At 45.5% G+C, this 21,722-nt stretch overlaps 1 non-coding gene across 1 annotated transcript; it reads right to left on the bottom strand.

Annotated features, from left to right (window-relative positions):
- Window positions 1-204: 204 nt before the first annotated feature.
- trnac-gca (transfer RNA cysteine (anticodon GCA)) lies at window positions 205-276 on the bottom strand. The gene has a single exon. It is a non-coding gene; the product is annotated as a tRNA-Cys (tRNA).
- Window positions 277-21,722: the final 21,446 nt, after the last annotated feature.

Raw genomic sequence — 21,722 nt, 5'->3', positions numbered from 1 at the left:
TTTAATCTATTAAAGTCGATTTTGAAATTGAACAATACACGAACAGTTCCGAAAGGTCACTGACCCGAAACATTAACTCTGCTTCTCTTTCAACAGATGCTGCCAGACCTGCTGAGTGGTTCCAGCATTTCTTGTTTTTATCCCAACAGAGCGAACTCTCTTCTGATATAAAATCCAGCAGCTTGAGCTGCTGTAAAACTTCACTGAGCCTGACGTGATTTGAACACGCAACCTTCTGATGTGCAGTTAGACGCGCTACCGTTGCGCCACAAGCTCACAAACAAAGAGCTGTGTCCCATTCTTGATAGAATCACTTCTTGTTTCGATTCAGTGAATTGCAATTTAATTCAATCCTCATCTGCTCTCCACTCTGTCAGTTCAATACTTTATTCAAACTGATACTTGGAGTTCTGTTTTACAGGGTGTCTTCTGTTTAAGTATTTACTGGACTCACTACTCTGATTAATCAGACTTTTTGCTGCTAACTGCTGCTTGATACAAAGTGCCCATGAGTTCAGGAATTTCTCCTGGGGAACTGAGTCGGATTGGGCTCAACCATTAAATCCACAAAGTTATTGTCACTGCTGCTGTGCAGGATTTAAAGGAAGGGATTGACCCAAAATGGTTTTAAATGATTACTGACAAATCAGGGCAAAAGGCAGGGCTGACTCCTGTCCAAAATACTGATCAAAACTTTCAGTTTTAAGGAGTTGATGGAGTGTTACAGGTGGAGGAGTTTAGGCAGGAATTCCAGAACACCAGGCTTATATAAATATTGCATCATTTTCTCATGTACCTGCTATTGGACCAGAGGATTTTCCAAAATTTTACATCAACATAAATAAGGTTATTAGAAGCAAGTAAAATATCATTAAAATGGTCCAACATGTTCTGGATTGTTTTCTCTAATACCAGCTGTACAATCACCACAAATTTAATGTAGCTTCACACGGTGGGATTGCGTGTTCCAGTTCTATAAATGCACTTTGAACCCAATAACTTGATTTATTTCTAATGGGTTGGCTGGAGGTACATGATCATCTAAATATTTAAGAATTTTATGTGAAATGAATGCAAGGAAAAGCATTAGGGTGTGATTTACTGGATAACAGCGGAGCTGGCAATGTTTGGGAAATACTTGCTTGCAGCCAAAGCACACATTGACAATTTGGAACTGTGTGACAATGAATCCTAAATGAGGAAACTAGACTCTGCCTCTGTCACCAGGTGGGCTTAAAACACCAACACTACAGGTAATAGCTGAACACACTAACCGATTGTATGACAGAGTTAGTCGCTATCATTAAGTACCCTCAGCCAGGGTGGCAACGAACAGATCTCTTCCCCGTTCCACACGATTTCCGACATGTTCGCTGTACCTTCTACTGTGAAAACAGACACAAAATATTTGTGTAAACTCTCTAGCATTTTCTTTCTCCCCACAATAAATTTCTTGTCTCTGCATCGAAGGAATCTGTTTGTTATTGTTGAGCTTTTTGTATACTAGTAAAACCTTTTATAACTTGTTTCTTGACAGTTTACTCTCAGATTCCATTTTCTCCCTCTTTATCAATTTCCTACTCCTCATTTGGTGTTTTTTTTAAATCCTCCCAATTCTTAATATTAATATTAACTTGGCATCAGGTGGCAGGACTGTATCTCCAACGCAGAAGTCCTCAAGGCAGCCAACATTAACAACAACAACAAACAAGAACAAAGAACAGTCCAGCACAGGAACAGGCCATTCGGCCCTCCAAGCCTGCGCTGATCTTGATGCCTGCCTAAACTAACACCTTCTGCACTTCCGGGGCCCATATCCCTCTATTCCCTTCCTATTCATATATTTGCCAAGATGTCTCTTAAACGTCGCTATCGTATCTGCTTCCACCACCTCCCCTGGCAGCAAGTTCCAGGCACTCACCACCCTCTGTGTAAAAAACTTGCCTCGCACATCCCCTCTAAACTTTACCCCTCGCACCTTAAACCTATGTCCCCTAGTAACTGACTCTTCCTCAGCATATACACCCGACTGAGCAGCGGCACTTGAGATAGCTTGGCCATGTGAGCCGCATGGAAGATGGCAGGATCCCCAAGGACGCATTGTACAGCGAGCTCGTCACTGGTATCAGACCCACCAGCCGTCCATGTCTCCAATTTAAAGACGTCTACAAACGGGACATGAAGCCCTGTGACATTGACCACAATCGAAGAGACTTAGCAGTTGGCAGGAAAAAAGACAGAAATGTAAGGAGAGAACCAACTGTGTATCAGCCTTGACAACCGATTTTATCTGCAGCACCTGTGGAAGAGTCTGTCACTCTAGAATTGGTCTTTATAGCCACTCCAGGCACTGCTTCTCAAACCACTGACCACCTCCAGGTGCTTACCCACTGTCTCTCGAGACAGGGAGGCCAAAGAAGAATATTATCTTGTGTTTGAGACACTTTTAATCAGCTTCATGGACAAATTCTTCAATCATCCCTTCTCCCACATTGCTTCTCCCTCTTTCATTGATTCTTTATTCCTTACAATCCAGAAATGGTTAGGAATCAGAGCTCACCCCCGAATTCTCTGCACACACCCCGCACCACCATCCACACCCCACCACCCAACCGTCTTTTACCCTGTTGGATCCAAGACAGCACTCAATAAATGACACTCTATATAAACACAGAGAGTTGCCTCACAATGTTGGACACAGAGTGTTTATGAAAGGTATTCACAGATCGTGTTACTGAGTCCACAGAGCAGGACAGGCCCAGGCTCCAGCCCCAGTCTGTGCTGTGTTAGCTGATGTCACCTGGTGTGATACCGAGTCACACAGAGCAGGAAAGGGCCTGGTTGTATTCATGGCCTGTGTTGAGTGAACTGATCGCACCCAGTGTGGTACGGAGTCACACAGAACAGAATGGGCCCAGGCTCCTTCCTCAGCCTGAGGGATGATAGTTCATCTCACACGGTGTTGTACAGAGCCCCACACAGAACAGGAAAATCCCAGGCTCCATCCCCAGCCTGTGGTATTTTACTTTATCACACCTGGTATGGTACGGAGCCCCCAGAGCAGGAAAGATCCAGGTTCCATCTCCGGCCTGTGTTGAATTAGCTGATCTGACCTGGTTGGCACTGAACCACAATCAGGGGAGGATGGGCCGAGGCTCCCTGGCCTGTGGTGTGTTAGTTATTCTCATTTGATGAGGCACTGAGCACCATATAGAGCAGGAAGGGCCTGTGCTCAATGAACTGATCTCACCCTTCAGGGAAAAGGATTAAAGAAGGTTGAGAAAGAAAATAATCTCAAGCAGTTGTCTGGGTGTTCCATTGCACAAATCTCTATAGGTGCATGAGCAATACTGTGAAGTGATAGCTGGAGTAAATAGATTAATGTGAATATACTGCCAGGACAGCAGGTGAATAACTTTGGGATGTTTTTACAATGGTACAAAAACCACTGAACAGGAACCAGGAGAATTTCTTCTTTCCTTTATTTGGTTTCCCTTCTCAAACTTCAGCTTGTCTTTTGCTGGCTTCCCACGTTCTGTCATTATTGAGTAGCCTTTACAAGTTTAACAATTTGCCAATTTGCTCTCTCTAAGAGCTTGCCATCTTAGTCTTGATGATTTGCAGGTCATAATGATCTGGGAGATGATGTTTTGTCCATGTTTGTGAAGTTGTAATTCTGGCTCAGACTTCTGAGTCTTGTCATGTAGTGGTCAAGAGTCTCACATTTATCTTGCCTTGTTTGCCTGAAGACATAAATTTCATAGTGAGGATTTGCCCTTTGTTGAGAATATCTTGTTAGAGCATTCTTCACTGCATCATAATCATCATCGCTTCCGGTGTCTCTGAGTGTATTGAAAGTATTGTCGACTTTTGGTTCAGCAGAGTGTAGGAGTAACGTTCTCTTTCTTCTGGGTGTATTGATATCGAATGCCCCTTTCGGAGTTCAAATCTTGCTAAGTATTTTCTCCAGTGTGGCCCTGGATTACTGTGTGTCTCTGTAAAGGCTGGAAAGACTGGCTGTCATTGTACACACATGGTGATTGCTATTTATTTAAATCTGAAATTGTCAATGCAAGTCTTGTGTATTTCCCTGGTTGTCTGTGTGGTTTCCTTTTTTGATCCTCAATGCCAGAGAAATATGGTGTTGTGCTGTGCTCATAAGTCTTCATTAAATGATGCCCCAGGCTTTATATTCAAATTAAATACAAACAGTACTTATCATCTTACTTATCGACTTGATCTCAGGTCCAGGTCTTTTCCTTACTGGTGTGTGTGTGTGTGTGTGTGTGAGTGTATGCGTGTGTGTGTATGATATGTGTGTGTATGCGTGCATGTGTGTGCGCGTGTGTGCGCGTGTATGTGCACGTGTGCCTCTATGTGTGTGTGTGTACATGTGTGTGTATGTGTGTGTGCATGTGCGCGCGTGTGCATGTGCGTGTATGTGTGTGTGTGCGCGCGTGTGCCTCTATGTGTTTGCATGCATGTGTGTGTGCGTGTGTACATGCATTGCAAGCCATGTGTTGAATGTGTCTTTCAAAATGTAGTTTCTTTACAAATGTATGATGATGGCATGAGTTGCAGCAGTGGCTTGGTCTCGAAAAGAATACAGTTTCTCAAAGGTGAAGTCACCATTACACTACATTGCAGACAGTGAGCAGCCCTGTTGTTGACTCCTTCCTTCTGCACTGCAGCACCCAGGTACACATTGCACAGTGGCAAGACCAAAGCTTTGTGAGCTCGGGGCTTGGTCCCTCACTTCCAGCCCCTTGGGAGGAAGGGTTTAAATGACGTCCCATCTGGAATGTACATCTGGAATGAACATTCACCCTTGAACCCCTCAGTGAATCAAGGTGTTCTTCTTAAATCTTCTCCGGGTGCTCCTAAGTGGTGCTCCCCCCGCTCTGTCAGCTGAGGTGGAGACAGGCTGCTGACCTTGCTGCCCCATGGCTTGGGATGACATTGGCGGCCATCCTCTTGCTGCCTGAGGCCTGGAGGGCCCCGGCACACTGAGGGCCTCCTGCACAGGTACAGGGACCCCCTCTGTCATCGAGGGTGATGGAGGCAGGCACTGGCATCACTGGTGTCACTGGCAGAGGGGCTTTGGAGCTACTGTCTACACCAGGAGCACCCAGAGAGGACACCCCCAGATTTAGCAGCCAGCTGCTCCTCCCCCTTATAAGACACACTTGTACCTCCCTGCTGACCTGAGAGGGACGTGGACCTGGTGGAGAGTTCAGGTGCCTCGTCCCCCCTCTCACCTTGTCACCGCTGGATGGAGCTCATGGACAAAGTGATGGAGTGCAGGTCTGCGAACATCTCCGGCAGCCACTGATTGGTCGGCTGGATCTGGCTCTCCATGACAGTCACCAATCTCTCAATGGAGGAAGCCAGACACACCCCCATCAGAGACAGTGCAGCACCCAAGGCCTGGATGCACTCCTCCATCGTCCGTGCTTGGGTACACATAGCCTCTGGCAACTCTGCCAGATGTTGCCTGACCTCTCACTGCAGCTGCAGCATTTCCCGTGTTGCTGATGACACCAGAGGCACGTTATCAGCTTCAACTCGCTGATAGTTTTGGAACTGAGCAGATTTCCTTTGCTTGATTCTAAAACATGGAACTCAGTCTGACATGGGGACCCATGGGAGGATTTAAAATAACTTGGATGATCCCTAGGACTGGTGGAGGAGTATTCAATACCTCTATTTATTTGCTAACCACAAGTAACAGAGAAAACAGAAACTGTAATTGAACAAGCCGATATCTAAAATCTTCTCCCATAGATCAGATACTCTCGCAATATGTCTTGCCACATTCAAAGATTGATGCACATGAACCCCAAGTCCCTCTATTCCTGCACACTCTTTAGAACTGTGCCATTAAGTATATATTGCCTCAGCCTATTCCTTCTGCTAAAATGCATCACCTCACACTCGTCACTATTAAATTCCATCTGCCACCTGTCTGCCCATTCTGCTAGCCTATCACTGTCCTGTTGCAGGCAGTTCATTTCATCCTCACTGTTTGCCACTCCTCCATGTTTGGTGTCATTGGGATATTTTGAGATTCTACTCTATATTCCAAGATCCAAGTCATTTATCTGTAGCAAAAAAAAAGCAGTGGTTTTAGCACTGACCCTTGGGGAACAGCACTGTCGACTATCCTCCAGTCTGACCGAGAACCATTTAATACTTTCTTTTAATTTCCAAAATATACTTTATTCATAAAAATCTGTAAAAATTGCATTCCCAAACAGTTCAAAACAGTATCAAGTCAAAAAATACAAACAGTGCAAAGGTGATCAGCTTCCTTCTTTACAATCATGAGTTGCCTCACAACCCTTCCATTTCATTGTCATGCCATATACATTTTTACATTTTACAGCACACAAACTTTTCCTGATACAGTTCGAGGGGTTTCCCATGGATCCAGCCCCTCAGTTCAGCCTGGTGGGGGGACCTTACACAGTGGTCGTTCCCCATTGAGCCTTTGCTGCGGCTGCCCTAAGCTTTAGTGCATCCCTCACCACGTAGTCCTGGACCTTGGAATGTGCCAGTCTGCAACATTCGGTGGTGGACAACTCTTTGCGCTGGAAGACCAGCAGGTTTCGGGCAGACCAAAGGGCGTCTTTCACCGAATTGATAGTCCTCCAGCAGCAGTTGATGTTTGTCTCGGTGTGCGTCCCTGGGAACAGCCCGTAGAGCACAGACTCCTGTGTTACAGAGCTGCTTGGGATGAACCTCGACAAAAACCACTGCATCTCTTTCCACACCTGCTTTGTTAAGGCACATTCCAGGAGGAGGTGGGCAACGGTCTCTTCCCCACCACAGACACCGCGGGGGCATTGCGCGGAGGGGGTGAGACTTCGGGTGTGCATGAAGGATCTGACGAGGAGGGCCCTTCTCACCACGAGCCAAGCTACATCTTGGTGCTAGCTTGAAAGTTCTGGTGATGAGGCATTCCGCCAAATGACTTTGACGGCCTGCTCGGGGAACCATCATACAGGATCCACCGTCTCCTTTCCCCGTTGGGCCTTGAGGACATTCTGTGCAGACGACTGCCTGATGGATCGGTGGTCAAAGGTGTTTTCCCGCAGAAACTGCTCCACGAAGGATAGGTGGTACGGCACGGTCCAACTGCATGGAGTGTTCCACGGCAATGTGACCAGGCCCATCCTTCGCAACACCGGGGACAGATACAACCTCAGCACGTAGTGACACTTGGAGTTGGCGTACTGGAGGTCTACACACAGCTTGATGCAGCCGCACACGAAGGTGGTCATCAGGATGAGGGCGACGTTGGGTACATTTTTCCCGCCCTCATCCAGAGATTTGAACATCGTGTCCCTCCGGACCCGGTCCATTTTAGATCCCCAGATGAAGCGGAAAATGGCTCAGGTGACCACCACAGCGCAGGAGTGGGGTATGGGCCAGACCTGCGCCACATACAGCAACAACGTGAGCGCCTCGCACCTGATGACCAGGTTCTTACCCACAATGGAGAGAGATCGCTGCCCCCACATGCCCAACTTTTGTCGTACCTTGACTACTCGCTCCTCCCAGGTTTTGGTGCACGCCCCGGCCCTTCCGAACCATATCCCCAGCACCTTCAGGTAATCTGACCTGACGGTGAAGTGGACAAAGGATCGGTCAGCCCAGTTCCCAAAGAACATGGCCTCGCTCTTGCCGTGGGTAACTTTGGCTCCCGAGGCCAGTTCGAACTGGTCGCAGTTGCTCATCAGTCTGCGCACGGACAGCGGATCCGAGCAGAAGACGGCGACGTCATCCATGTACAGGAGGGAGGTTTTGACCTGAGTGCCTCCGCTGCCTGGGATTGTCACCCCTCTTAGGCTCGCATCCTTCCTAACAAAGAACCATTTAATACGACTCGCTATTTTCTGTCCTTAATCCAATTTTGTACAAAGCTGCCTGATTGTCGGTGCTGTTACTCAGTGTCCTTGTGCCATTGTGCAGTGAGGGTGAGTCTGTCAGCACGTGTGTTGATGAGTCTGGGATCCTTGAGCAATCTGACTACAATCGTATTTTTACAAAAATTTGGGGAAATGAACATATTTCACGAGCAGGCAGCTGGAATTTGAAACAGCCAGTGGCAGAGTGGTGCAGCGGAAGTGTGTTGGGCCCTTAAACCAGAGGTCGAAACCATTCTCTGCTTTTTTGTAGTAACACAAACAGGTCACTTTCAAAACATCTAGTGTTTATCCACAATGACATCATGCTTCTTACTTTACTGCAATGAGCTTTTTTCTTCCAGAGATCATATCAATCAGCAACAAATCTCACAAATCACCGAGTCTCTCCCCCTTTGTCAACCCCTTCCTGCAGAGTCTCCGTTCCACCACCAGATGGTGATGTTGGCCACAATAAAACCAGGGCAAATGGTCACAGTGAGGAGACGGTCAGTAACAGAAAATAAAACAGTAACAGGGAAAACCTTGACACAACAACAGGGGACATCTTTACACAACAGAAAACATATTTACACAACAGGAAATACCTTGACACAACAGGGAGAACTCAATAAAATATAAATGCCTTGATTCTCCATCTCAGTCTTGTTGTCTGTCTGTTTCTCTCTCTCTGCGTCCCTCACTTTTGCTTCCTCACAGTCTATTGGTTTTCTGTGCGTTTTACTCTCTGTCCCATTGTCGATGGTGTTACTCAGCGTCCTTGTCTCATTGTGTAACCAGGCTGAGCCTCCCAGCACCTGTGTTGCTGTAATAAAAACAGGAAATGCTTGAAATACTCAGCAGGTCTGGCAGCATCTGTGGAGAAAGAAACAAAGTTAACGTGAGGTAACGAAACAGATCTGAAATGTTAACTGTTCTCTCTGCACAGATGCCGCCAGACCTGCTGACTATTTCAAGCATTTTCTGTTTATGTTTCAGATTTCCAGCATCTGCAGTATTTTGCTTTTGTACGTGTGTTGCTATGTCTGGGACTGTTTGAGTGCAATGCTATTGCTTTATAAACAGCGTTGAAACAAACATTTATCCAGTTAACACACAGCACTAATACACAGCTGGATATAAACAGCAGCCTGCAGCAGAGGGTGCAGTGGAAGTTTATTAACACAAATAATTCACCAACACTATATTTACTGCTATCCTCAATCACACCACACTTCATCTTAACACGTTTTACTCTTTAGTTACATCAACTTCTTGCTTCCAGTAAACACTTCAATTTGGAACACAGCTTCCAAATCACCTTTATTCACAAACCCGAACACAAACTGCAAATGCTGCAAACACACACTAGCCCAGATTTTCCCCTTTCTGTCAACCCATTCCTGCATCACTGCCTCTTCACCAGCAGTTGTCGCTAGAATCATACAATCAGAGAATAGCGAAAGCACAGAAGGTGGCCGTTCGGCCTGTCGAACCCGTCCTGGCTCTCCGCTAGAGCAACTCACCTCGTCTCACTCCCCAATCAGTTCAATTTTGGTGGTGGGAAAACTTCTCAAAAGAATAATTCGGGACAAAATTAATTGTCCCACGGACAAATGTGGGTTAATTCCAGAAAGTCAGCATGGATTTCTTAAGGGAAAATCATGTTTAACTGTCCTGCTGGAGTTTTTTGATGAGGTAACAGAGAGGGATGATGAGGGCAATGCTGTTGATGTGGTGTACATGGACTTTCAAAAGGTCTGGCAGCATCTGAAAGGTCACTGACGTGAAATGTTAACTCTGCTTCTCTCTCCACAGATGCTGCCAGACCTGCTGAGTATTTCCAGCACATTTTGTTTATATTTCAGATTTCTAGCATCTGCAGTATTTTTATTTAATTGACTGTCAAAAGGAGTTTGAAACAGTGCAACACAACAGACTTGTGAGCTAAATTATAACTCATGGAATAAAAGGGACAGTAGTAACATGGACATGGAATTGGCTGAGTGACAGGAAACAAAGAGTAGTGAGCAATGGATATTTTTCAGGCGAGAGGAAGGTTTGCAGTGGAGTTCCCCAGGAGTCAGTGTTGGGACCCTCGCCTTTCCTGATATATGTGAATGACCTAGACCTGAGTGCACAGGGCACAATTTCAAAGGTTATGGATGATACGAAAATAGGAAGCATTGTGAACTGTAAGGAGGATAGTGTCAAACTTCAAAAGGACATAGACAAGTTGGTGGAATGGGAGGACAGATGACAGGTGAAGGTCAATGTAGAGAAATGTGAATTGATTCATTTTGGTAGGAAGAACATGGAGAGACAATATCGAATAAAGGGTACAATTCTAAAGGGGGTGCAGGAGCAGAAGGACCTGGGGGTATAAGTCATCCAAGGTGGTGGAATTGGTGGAGAGAGCGGTTAATAAAGCATACAGTGTCCTCGGCTTTAGTGATAGAGGCATAGAGTACAAGAACAAGGAGGTCATGTTGAACTTGTACAAGACACTAGCCTTAGCTGAAATACTGAGTCCAGTTCTGGGCGCACACTTTAGGAAAGATGTGAAGGCATTGGAGAGATTATGGAAAAGATTCATGAAAATAGTTCCAGGGCTGGGGCAGCACAGTGGTGCAGTGGTTAGCACTGCAGCCTCACTGCTCCAGAGACATGGGTTTGATTCTGGGTACTGCCTGTGCGGAGTTTGAAAGTTCTCCCTGTGACCACGTGGGTTTTCACCGGGTGCTCTGGTTTCCTCCCACAGCCAAAGACTTGCAGGTTGATAGGTAAATTCGTCATTCCAAATTATTCCCAGTGGTGGCAGGGATTACTGCAGTGTTAGGATCAATGAGTGGTTGTTGTTCAGCACAGACTTGGTGGGCCAAATGGCCTGTTTCAGTGCTGTATCTCAAAATAAAAAATAAATAAAAATAAATGAGGAACTTCAGTTATGAAGATAGATTGGAGAAGTTAGGACTGTTTTCCTTGGAGAAAAGAAGGCTAAGAGGAGATTTCATAGTGGTATTCAAAATGATGAGGGGTGTGGACAGAGTGGATAGGGAGAAACTGTTCCCACTTGTGAAAGGATCGAGAACGAGAGGGCACAGATTTAAAGTCATTGGTAAAAGAAGCAAAAGCGACATGAGGAAAAGCTTTTTCACGCAGCGAGTGGTTAAAGTATGAACTGCCTGAGAATGTGGTGGAGGCAGGTTCAATTGAAGAATTCAAAGGGGAATTAGACTGTTATCTGAAAAGGAAGAATGTGCAGGATTATGGGGAGAAGACGGGGAAGTGACATGAGGTGAATTGCTCATTTGGAGAGTCAGTGCAGACACGATGGGCCAAATGGCCTCCTTCGGGGCAATAACAATTCTGTGATTCCAATATTCAAGACATTTATATATAATAAAAGCAAAATACTGCGGATGCTGGAAATCTGAAATAAAAACAAGAAATGTTGGAAATACTCAGCAGGTCTGGCAGCATCTGTGGAGACAGAAGCAGAGTTAACGTTTCAGGTCAGTGACCCTTCTTCAGAAATAATTAATATTAGAAATGTAAAAGGTTATCAGCAAGTAAAGTGGGGGTGGGGCAAAGGAGAAGGTGTAAATCGGACAAGGTCACAGAATAGCTGACCAGAAGGTCATGGAGCAAAGGCAAACGATATGTTAATGGTGTGTTGAAAGACAAAGCATTGGTACAGCGTGATGCCACTACCAAACGCATCTTCCCCTCCCTTCTCCTGTCAGCCTCATTAGTTCTGTGAATAATACAATGATTTAATAGACAAAGTTTTGAAACATTCCTGCCCATAAATCTTGGTAACAGAGAGTGTGTGGATCTCCTGACTCAGAATGTTTAATGGATACAGTCCTCAGATCCGACAAGGAACCCCTGAACATCCACAGTAAAGACAGTGTGGATGAGGAAATGTAAGAGCCGGGAGCTGAAACTCAGGGACGGCCGAGCTCTCCTGTCATTGAGCTTCTGTGTCTGCTCTGCTCGCCGCACTTCCGGCTCTACTTTGTTTCCAATGAAAAGAAGAAAAGGGCCGTTCGGTTTTCCTCTCACTGACAGCGTGTTTCACTCGGGTTAATATAACCCGGGACCTTTGCTGCTGAAATGAATTCTGCAAGGTCCCAGCAAACACACCGGCTCCCTCCTTTATCCCCTCTTTCTATCGGATTGTTTTACCAGGAGGGGCTCAATAATAACAAACCCCCTGCAGGGAATGACCGCAAATTGAGCATCTAAATGGGGCAAGTGGGCAGCTTTCTGGGTTCTAGGTTCCCCCTACCCCGCCCCTCCCTCCCTCCAGTCCAAGCCCCTCTTCACTTTCTTTGGGACTTTGATGAGGGTGAAATGGGGAAAGTTCCCATTGATGTTTGAATGCTGAATTGCTGCAGAGATCTGCGCACGCGCGCTGTAGCCCCGCCCCCTGTGAGACCTCACAACGAGGAGTGGAGCGCATGCGCAGACTTTCCCCAACCCAGTCTGTGAGGCCATTCACTCAATCAGGGCAAGATGCTTTAAATCAGCTGCTAATGGAGACTTCCCGGGCCCGGGGGAAGGGAACAAACAGCATCTGCTTCCAGCAGCCACTGCTTTGGGAGCGTGTCCGCAGATGTGCTCAGAGATTAGCATTGAGTGGTGGGAAGTTGAGGGGGAGTCGGGGAGTGTTTGTAACAGACACTGTGGAGCAGGAGCTGCTCCCGGAACATGGAGTGAGCCGGGGACACGGGGAAGGGAGAGTTCATTCTCGGACAGTGTCTGTACAGGCTCAGGGAGACACAATGGGAAGAAATCACTATTGAAAATCACTGACAAATTCACCACCCAAAGGAGAGGGAATTTTCCTGCTTTAGTTCCAGTCTCTCACTGTTTGTTGGATTGTGAACAGTGGAGGAAAAATAGCCGCAAAATAACGATGTGGACAGTTAGACAAAGAACATTTATTGCAGACACCAGGTGAGAAGTGTGAAAGGCACATTTTAAATAGTGGCTGCTTGTTTTCCGTTGAAATAGAAATGTGACTGTGTAAAGGTCACTGCTCTACCGGACAGTCCCAGTCATTGAGCAGTGCAGGGCTTGTGTTGTTTCTGAATGTCACAAACTTGTTGTAAAACCTCTGCAAACACCTGGTAAACAGAAGCTGAATACTGCAGTACTGCAGTGGAGTCAGACACTGACACTGTTTGTGTTCTTGGTTTTCATTTTGTGATTGTTCATAATGATTATTATTGGGACGATTACATTGATCGCTTTTGTATCTTCTACCTCACCATTTCTTTCATTCCTGCAGGAAAATACATGAAGTAACCTGAATGGATGTGGTGATTCTTGGACACAAGGAAAAGTGCAGTGATCTCGTTCCAACACACAGTCGGTACAGGATCACTCCCAAAGCACAGAGATACTGCCAGCTCATCAGTTCCACTGGAACAAACAAAAGAAGTAGTCAGACAGACACTGATCCCAAAGTCGAGAGACACATTTTCAATCCAACAGTCAAACAACAGCAGGAGAGACAGAAGTTGTTTCCATTTCACTCCAATTCAGTACAGCTGACAGGTTGATACATCAATCGCAGTCCAAAAACAAACTCACTATCAGATCTCAATAAACTCTGTCACCATGGTTACATTTTAAATATAAAATCTGAAATAGAACAGACAAAATTTACATGATTGAAAGGTACAGAATGAATGCAAGGAGGCTTCAAGGGGATTTGGACAGGCTAAGTGAATGGGCTAGAACATAGCAGATGGAATATCATGTGAATAAGTGTGAAGTTCTCCACTTTGGTAGAATAAACAGAAAGACAGAGTATTTCTTAAATGGTAAGAGGCTGGGAAGTGTCGATGTCCAAAGGGACCTGGGTGTCCTTGTTCATGAGACACTAAAAGTTAGTGTGCAGGTGCAGAAAGCAATTAAGAGGCAACTGGTATGTTGGCTTCATTGAAAGGGGATTTGAGTGCATGAGTAAAGATGTATTGCTTCAATTGTATAAAGTCTAGATGAGACCGCACCTGGAATATTCCGTACAATTTTGGTTTCCTTATCTAAGGAAGGATAGACTTGTCATAGAGGGAGTGCAACGGAGATTCACCAGACTAATCCCCTGGGATGGTGGGGTTGTCTTCTGATGAGAGACTGCAGAAACTGGGCCGAAATTCTCTAGAGTTTTGAAGAATGAGAGGTGATCTCATTGAAACTTTCAAAGTCACTTTCAAGCCTTTCAGTGCAGCAGCTTTTTCGGGAGCAGCGTGTGAGCGAGTGAGCAGCTGGAAAAGTCAGTTTGAAAGTAAATTTAATTTCCTTTTGTTTTTCGGCGGAGGCCAGGGGGCTGCTGGGTAAGTAAAACACTATATATTTGGGTGATTTAAAATAACTTTCGTTTCAGTGCAGCAGCTTTTTCGGGAGCAGCGTGTGAGCGAGTGAGCAGCTGGAAAAGTCAGTTAGAAAGTAAATTTAATTTACTTTTGTTTTTCGGCGGAGGCCAGGGGGCTGCTGGGTAAGTAAAACACTATATATTTGGGCGGTTTAAAATAACTTTCCTTTCAGTGCAGCAGCTTTTTCGGGAGCAGCGTGTGAGCGAGTGAGCAGCTGGAAAAGTCAGTTTGAAAGTAAATTTAATTTCCTTTTGTTTTTCGGCGGAGGCCAGGGGGCTGCTGGGTAAGTAAAACACTATATATTTGGGCGGTTTAAAATAACTTTCCTTTCAGTGCAGCAGCTTTTTCGGGAGCAGCGTGTGAGCGAGTGAGCAGCTGGAAAAGTCAGTTTGAAAGTAAATTTAATTTCCTTTTGTTTTTCGGCGGAGGCCAGGGGGCTGCTGGGTAAGTAAAACACTATATATTTGGGCGGTTTAAAATAACTTTCCTTTCAGTGCAGCAGCTTTTTCGGGAGCAGCGTGTGAGCGAGTGAGCAGCTGGAAAAGTCAGTTTGAAAGTAAATTTAATTTCCTTTTGTTTTTCGGCGGAGGCCAGGGGGCTGCTGGGTAAGTAATACACTATATATTTGGGCGGTTTCTGAACCCGAGACACCACACTTGTAGTGTCTCCCACCCGCCCTCCTCCTCTAACCAAAAAAAAGGACTCGGTGGGGTGTTTATAAGGTAAGGCTTTTTCGATTTCTCTGGTTTTATTGTGATTGGTAAAAACTTTTCGTTCCTTTTTCATTTAACTAAGTTTAAACTTAAGATTAAAAATGGCAGGAGATCTCAGACCCGTATCATGCTCCTCTTGCTCAATGTGGGAGCTCAGGGACATGGCTGATGACCCTGGCTCCTTCACGTGCAGGAAGTGTGTCCAGCTGCAGCTCTTGTTAGACCGCATGACGGCTCTCGAGCTGCGGATGGACTCACTTTGGAGCATGCGCGATGCTGAGGAGGTAGTGGATAGCACGTTTAGTGAATTGGTCACACCGCAGATTAGGATTGCTGAGGGAGAAAGGGAATGGGTGACCAAAAGGCAGAGAAAGAGCAGGAAGGCAGCGCAGGACTCCCCTGCGGTCATCTCCCTCCAAAACAAGTATACCGTTTTGGATACTGTTGAGGGAGATGGCTCACCAGGGGAAGGCAGCAGTAGCCAGGTCCATGGCACCATGGCTGGCTCTGCTGTTCAGAAGGGCGGGAAAAAGAGTGGAAGGGCTATAGTCGTAGGGGATTCGATTGTAAGGGGAGTAGATAGGCGGTACTGTGGTCGAAAACGAGGCTCCCGAATGGTATGTTGCCTCCCAGGTGCACGGGTCAGGGACGTCTCAGATCGGCTGCAGAACATTCTAAAGGGGGAGGGTGAACAGCCAGTTGTCATTGTGCACATAGGCACTAATGATATAGGTAAAAAACGGGATGAGGTCCTACAAGCAGAGTTTAGGGAGTTAGGAGCCAAGTTAAAAAGTAGGACCTCAAAGGTAGTAATCTCAGGATTACTACCAGTGCCACGTGATAGTCAGAGTAAAAATGAAAGAATAGTCAGGATGAATGCGTGGCTTGAGAGATGGTGCAGGAAGGAGGGGTTCAGATTTTTGGGACATTGGGACCGGTTCTGGGGGAGGTGGGACTATTACAAATTGGACGGTCTACACCTGGGCCGGACTGGAACCAATGTCCTTGGAGGTGCTTTTGCTAACGCTGTTGGGGAGGGTTTAAACTAATGTGGCAGGGGGATGGGAACCAATTGAGGTCAGTTGACAGTAAGGAGGTAGTAACAAAAGCCTGTAAGGAACTAGATAATGAAGTCAGTGTGACTAAGGGGAAGAGCAGGCAGGGAGCAGATGATGAATATAAAGGGACTGGTGGTCTGAGGTGCATTTGTTTTAATGCAAGAAGTGTAGTTGGTAAGGCAGACGAACTTAGGGCTTGGATTGGTACCTGGGAGTATGATGTTATTGCTATTACTGAGACTTGGTTGAGGGAAGGGCATGATTGGCAACTAAATATCCCAGGATATCGATGCTTCAGGCTGGATAGAGAGGGAGGTAAAAGGGGTGGAGGAGTTGCATTACTGGTTAAAGAGGATATCACAGCTGTGCTGAAGGAGGGCACTATGGAGGACTCGAGCAGTGAGGCAATATGGACAGAACTCAGAAATAGGAAGGGTGCGGTAACAATGTTGGGGCTGTACTACAGGCCTCCCAACAGCGAGCGTGAGATAGAGGTACAAATATGTAAACAGATTATGGAAAGATGTAGGAGCAACAGGGTGGTGGTGATAGGAGATTTTAATTTTCCCAACATTGACTGGGATTCGCTTAGTGTTAGAGGTCCAGATGGAGCAGAATTTGTAAGGAGCATCCAGGAGGGTTTTCTAGAGCAGTATGTAAATAGTCCAACTCGGGAAGGGGCCATACTGGACCTGGTGTTGGGGAATGAGCCCGGCCAGGTTGTTGAAGTTTCAGTAGGGGACTACTTTGGGAATAGTGATCACAATTCCGTAAGCTTTAAAATACTCATGGACAAAGAAGAGAGTGGTCCTAAAGGAAGAGTGCTAAATTGGGGGAAGGCCAACTATACCAAAATTCGGCAGGAGCTGGGAAATGTAGATTGGGAGCAGCTGTTTGAAGGTAAATCCACATGTGATATGTGGGAGGTTTTTAAAGAGAGGTTGATTAGCGTGCAGGAGAGACATGTTCCTGTGAAAATGAGGGATAGAAATGGCAAGATTAGGGAACCATGGATGACAGGTGAAATTGTGAGACTGGCTAAGAGGAGAAAGGAAGCATACATAAGGTCTAGGCGGCTGATGAAAGACGAAGCTTTGAAAGAATATCGGGAATGTAGGACCAATCTGAAACGAGGAATTAAGAGGGCTAAAAGGGGTCATGAAATATCTTTAGCAAACAGGGTTAAGGAAAATCCCAAAGCCTTTTATTCATATATAAGGAGAAAGAGGGAAACTAGAGAAAGGATTGGCCCACTAAAGGACAAAGGAGGAATGTTATGCTTGGACTCAGAGAAAATGGGTGAGATTCTAAACGAGTACTTTGCATCGGTATTCACCGAGGAGAGGGACATGACGGATGTTGAGGTTAGGAACAGATGTTTGATTACTCTAGGTCAAGTCGGCATAAGGAGGGAGGAAGTGTTGGGTATTCTAAAGGGCATTAAGGTGGACAACTCCCCAGGTCCGGATGGGATCTATCCCAGGTTACTGAGGGAAGCGAGAGAGGAAATAGCTGGGGCCTTAACAGATATCTTTGCAGCATCCTTAAACACGGGTGAGGTCCCGGAGGACTGGAGAATTGCTAATGTTGTCCCCTTGTTTAAGAAGGGTAGCAGGGATAATCCAGGTAATTATAGACCGGTGAGCCTGACGTCAGTGGTAGGGAAGCTGCTGGAGAAGATACTGAGGGATAGGATCTATTCCCATTTGGAAGAAAATGGGCTCATCAGTGAAAGGCAACATGGTTTTGTGCAGGGAAGGTCATGTCTTACCAACTTAATAGAATTCTTTGAGGAAGTGACAAAGTTGATTGATGAGGGAAGGGCTGTCGATGTCATATACATGGACTTCAGTAAGGCGTTTGATAAGGTTCCCCATGGCAGGCTGATGGAGAAAGTGAAGGCGCTTGGGGTCCAAGGTGTACTAGCTCGATGGATAAAGAACTGGCTGGGCAACAGTAGACAGAGAGTAGCAGTAGAAGGGAGTTTCTCAAAATGGAGACGTGTGACCAGTGGTGTTCCACAGGGATAAGTGCTGGGACCACTGTTGTTTGTGATATACATTAATGATTTGGAGGAAAGTATAGGTGGACTGATTAGCAAATTTGCAGACGACACTAAGATTGGTGGAGTAGCAGATAGTGAAGGGGACTGTCAGAGAATACAGCAGAATATAGATAGATTGGAGAGTTGGGCAGAGAAATGGCAGATGGAGTTCAATCAGGGCAAATGCGAGGTGATGCATTTTGGAAGATCCAATTCAAGAGTGAACTATACAGTAAATGGAAAAGTCCTGGGGAAAATTGATGTCCAGAGAGATTTGGGTGTTCAGGTCCACTGTTCCCTGAAGGTGGCAACGCAGGTAAATAGAGTGGTCAAGAAGGCATACGGCATGCTTTCCTTCATCGGACGGGGCATTGAGTACAAGAGTTGGCAGGTCATGTTACAGTTGTATAGGACTTTGGTTCGGCCACATTTGGAATACTGCGTACAGTTCTGGTCGCCACATTATCAAAAGGATGTGGATGCTTTGGAGAGGGTGCAGAGGAGGTTCACAAGGATGTTGCCTGGTATGGAGGGCGCTAGCTATGAAGAGAGGTTGAGCAGATTAGGATTATTTTCATTAGAAAGACGGAGGTTGAGGGGGGACCTGATTGAGGTGTACAAAATCATGAGAGGTATAGACAGGGTGGATAGCAAGAGGCTTTTTCCCAGAGTGGGGGTTTCAATTACTAGAGGACACGAGTTCAAAGTGAAAGGGGAAAAGTTTAGGGGGGATATGCGTGGAAAGTTCTTTACGCAGAGGGTGGTGGGCACCTGGAACGCATTGCCAGCGGAGGTGGTAGATGCGGGCACGATGGATTCTTTTAAGATGTATCTAGACAGATACATGAATGGGCAGGAAGAAAAGAGATACAGAACCTTAGAAAATAGGCGACATGTTTAGAGAGAGGATCTGGATCGGCGCAGGCTTGGAGGGCCGAAGGGCCTGTTCCTGTGCTGTAATTATCTTTGTTCTTTGTTCTTTGTTCTTACAGGGTGTCACAGGGTAGATATGGATAGGATGTTTCCTCTGTCTAGTGCGTCTAGAACAAGGGGACACAGTCTCAGAATAAGGGCAGGCCATTTGAGACTGAGATGAGCAGGAATTTCTTTGCTCAGAGGATGGGAAATCTGTGGAAATCTTTATCCCAGAGGGCTGTGGAGGCTCAATCATTGAACATATTCAAGACATAAATCGATAGATTATGGCATAGAGGTAGATGATCAGCCACAATCTGTTTGAATGGTGGAGAGGCTCGATGGGCTGAATGGCCAAATGCCCCTATTTCCAATGAATCCCATAATGTACATCAGACGTTAGACCATGTTATGCATTACATACCAGTTCAAAAATCCCACAGAGATTAAGACTGAAAGATACAGTATCAAGCCATTACTACAAAATGAAGGACTTGGAGCTTGCAGACCAGCCCATGTATAAGATTGAAAGTTATATTTTCATTCACAATCGTTTTCACAGAGCTAAATATTAAATACCAATCCACAACTTGTACAGGACTACCAAATAAAACCTACAACTGTAAAATACAGTTAATCCATATTTTAAATTAAACACAAGGCAAACAAATATTGATACATTAAGAGAGCAGGAAACAGTGAGAGCAGAGTGGAGCATAAAGAGCCCAGGAGAGAGAGGGAGCAAGAGTTCACTCGGAGAGCAGGGAACAGCGAGAGCAGACGTCAAAAAAGGCAAAGGAATACACAATTAACGGGAGAACACTGAATGGTGTAGAGGAAGTGAGAGACGTTGGAGTGAATGTCCACTGATCCCTGAAGTAGCAGGACAGGTCAATAAGGTGGTTCAGCTGGTATATGGAATCCTTTCCTTTATTAACTGAGGTACAGAATATAAGGGTGATCTGGGTGTCCATGTCAATAAGTCACTGAAAGCTAACATGCAGGTGCAGCAAGCAATTAGGAAGGCTATTGGTATGTTAGCCTTTATCACAAGAGGATTTGAGTACAGGAATAGTGAATTCTTGCTTCAATAGGAAAGAACCTTGCTTAGACCGCACTTGGAGTACTGTGTGCAGTTTTGGTCTCCTTACCTTAGGAAGGATATTATTGCCACAGAAGGAGTGCAACAAAGGTTCATCAGACTTGTTCCTGGGATGGTGCGAATGTCCTATGAAGAGAGATTGGGGAAACGGGCTGTATTCTCTAGAGTTTCAAAGAATGAGAGGTGATCCCATTGAAACCCACAAAATACTTAAAGGACAGTCAGGGTAGATGCAGCTAAGATGTTTCTCCTGGTTGGGGAGTCAAGAACCAGAGGGTGCAATTTCAAAATAAGGATGAAACCACCTAGGACAGAGATGAGGAGAAATGTTGTTACTCAGAGGGTTGTGAATCTTTGGAATTCTTTACCCCAGAGGGCTGTGGAAGCTCAGTCATTGAGTATGTTTAAAGCAGAGATTGACAGATTTCTAAATACAAATGACATAAGGGAATATGAGGAAAGTGTGGGGAAATAGGCATTGAAGTGGATGATCAGCCATGATCATATTGAATGGTGGGGCAGGCTCGATGGGCTGAATGGCCGAATCCTGCTCCTGTGTTCCTATGTTCCTAACTCCACATGATCGGTGAGGCACAGCTTCAGGCCGACTTGGTGGGTGGTGCAAACAGATATCACTGCTTCTGGTCTTCACCAGAACAGAGAGTGAGATGTAACATTGATCATCAAACAGACTGTGAGAGAATACAACAGAATAAAACACATGGAGAGACACTGTGGAATAACAAATAGATTTGATTGGAATGTTGAATTTTGATTGGAATGGATAAAACAGCAGATTAAATTGGGATTCTCATCATTATATTGATCTGGGACAGAAAAGAGAAAGTGGTGGGAAGAAGGAAGAAAAGAAAGGATGGAACTGTTCAGTTTTTCTGAGTTTTCTCACCCACCCATCAAAGCTGGATTTTTAAAAAAGATGCAAATAACAAAGAATTTCACCAAAAAGGGAGATTAAATGCTGCCGAAACCTTGGATCGAATGATGCCCCAACAGATCACCTGTTTAACTGTCTCCTCACTGGGAGATTTCAATCAGTGAGTAATATTATTCTCTACCTTTTGTTTTGTTAAATGAACCCAGAACTGTCACTTGGAGTTAATATCTGTGCTTCCACTCCTGAATAACAAAAGTGTGAATTTCTCAATATTTTTGGACACATTTCCTGCTGGAAGAACTAAGAACTCTTTTCTAATTTACACAATACTATATACACACTCATCAAGCCTCCGAAGCTAGCATCCTTGGTGCTGCTCTCTCTTCCAAACCTCATCTCATGTGACTGTTACATCATCACTCTGACAGTGGGAGGGGTTGATCCCACTGTCTTCAGCATTAACCCATTACATCCTTATACTACACTGTCTGTTCAAAAAAATTGGGTGGAGGGAACTTCTTTCATTTATTGAAACACCAACAGCTGCCAGTTGAAAATCAACTCAACCCATCAGAGAGAGAGAGAGAGAGAGCGAGAGAGACTGTCAGAGAACTTCCTGCATCCAGTCCTGACCCTGTCACACTCAGCAGATGCTCACCCAGACCCCACTCTCATCAACACTGAATACTGTTACCGAGA

Source organism: Heterodontus francisci, unplaced genomic scaffold (genome assembly GCF_036365525.1).
Source record: "Heterodontus francisci isolate sHetFra1 unplaced genomic scaffold, sHetFra1.hap1 HAP1_SCAFFOLD_172, whole genome shotgun sequence".
NCBI classification, from domain to species: Eukaryota; Metazoa; Chordata; class Chondrichthyes; order Heterodontiformes; family Heterodontidae; genus Heterodontus; species Heterodontus francisci.
This window is presented reverse-complemented; position numbering and strand designations above follow the sequence as displayed.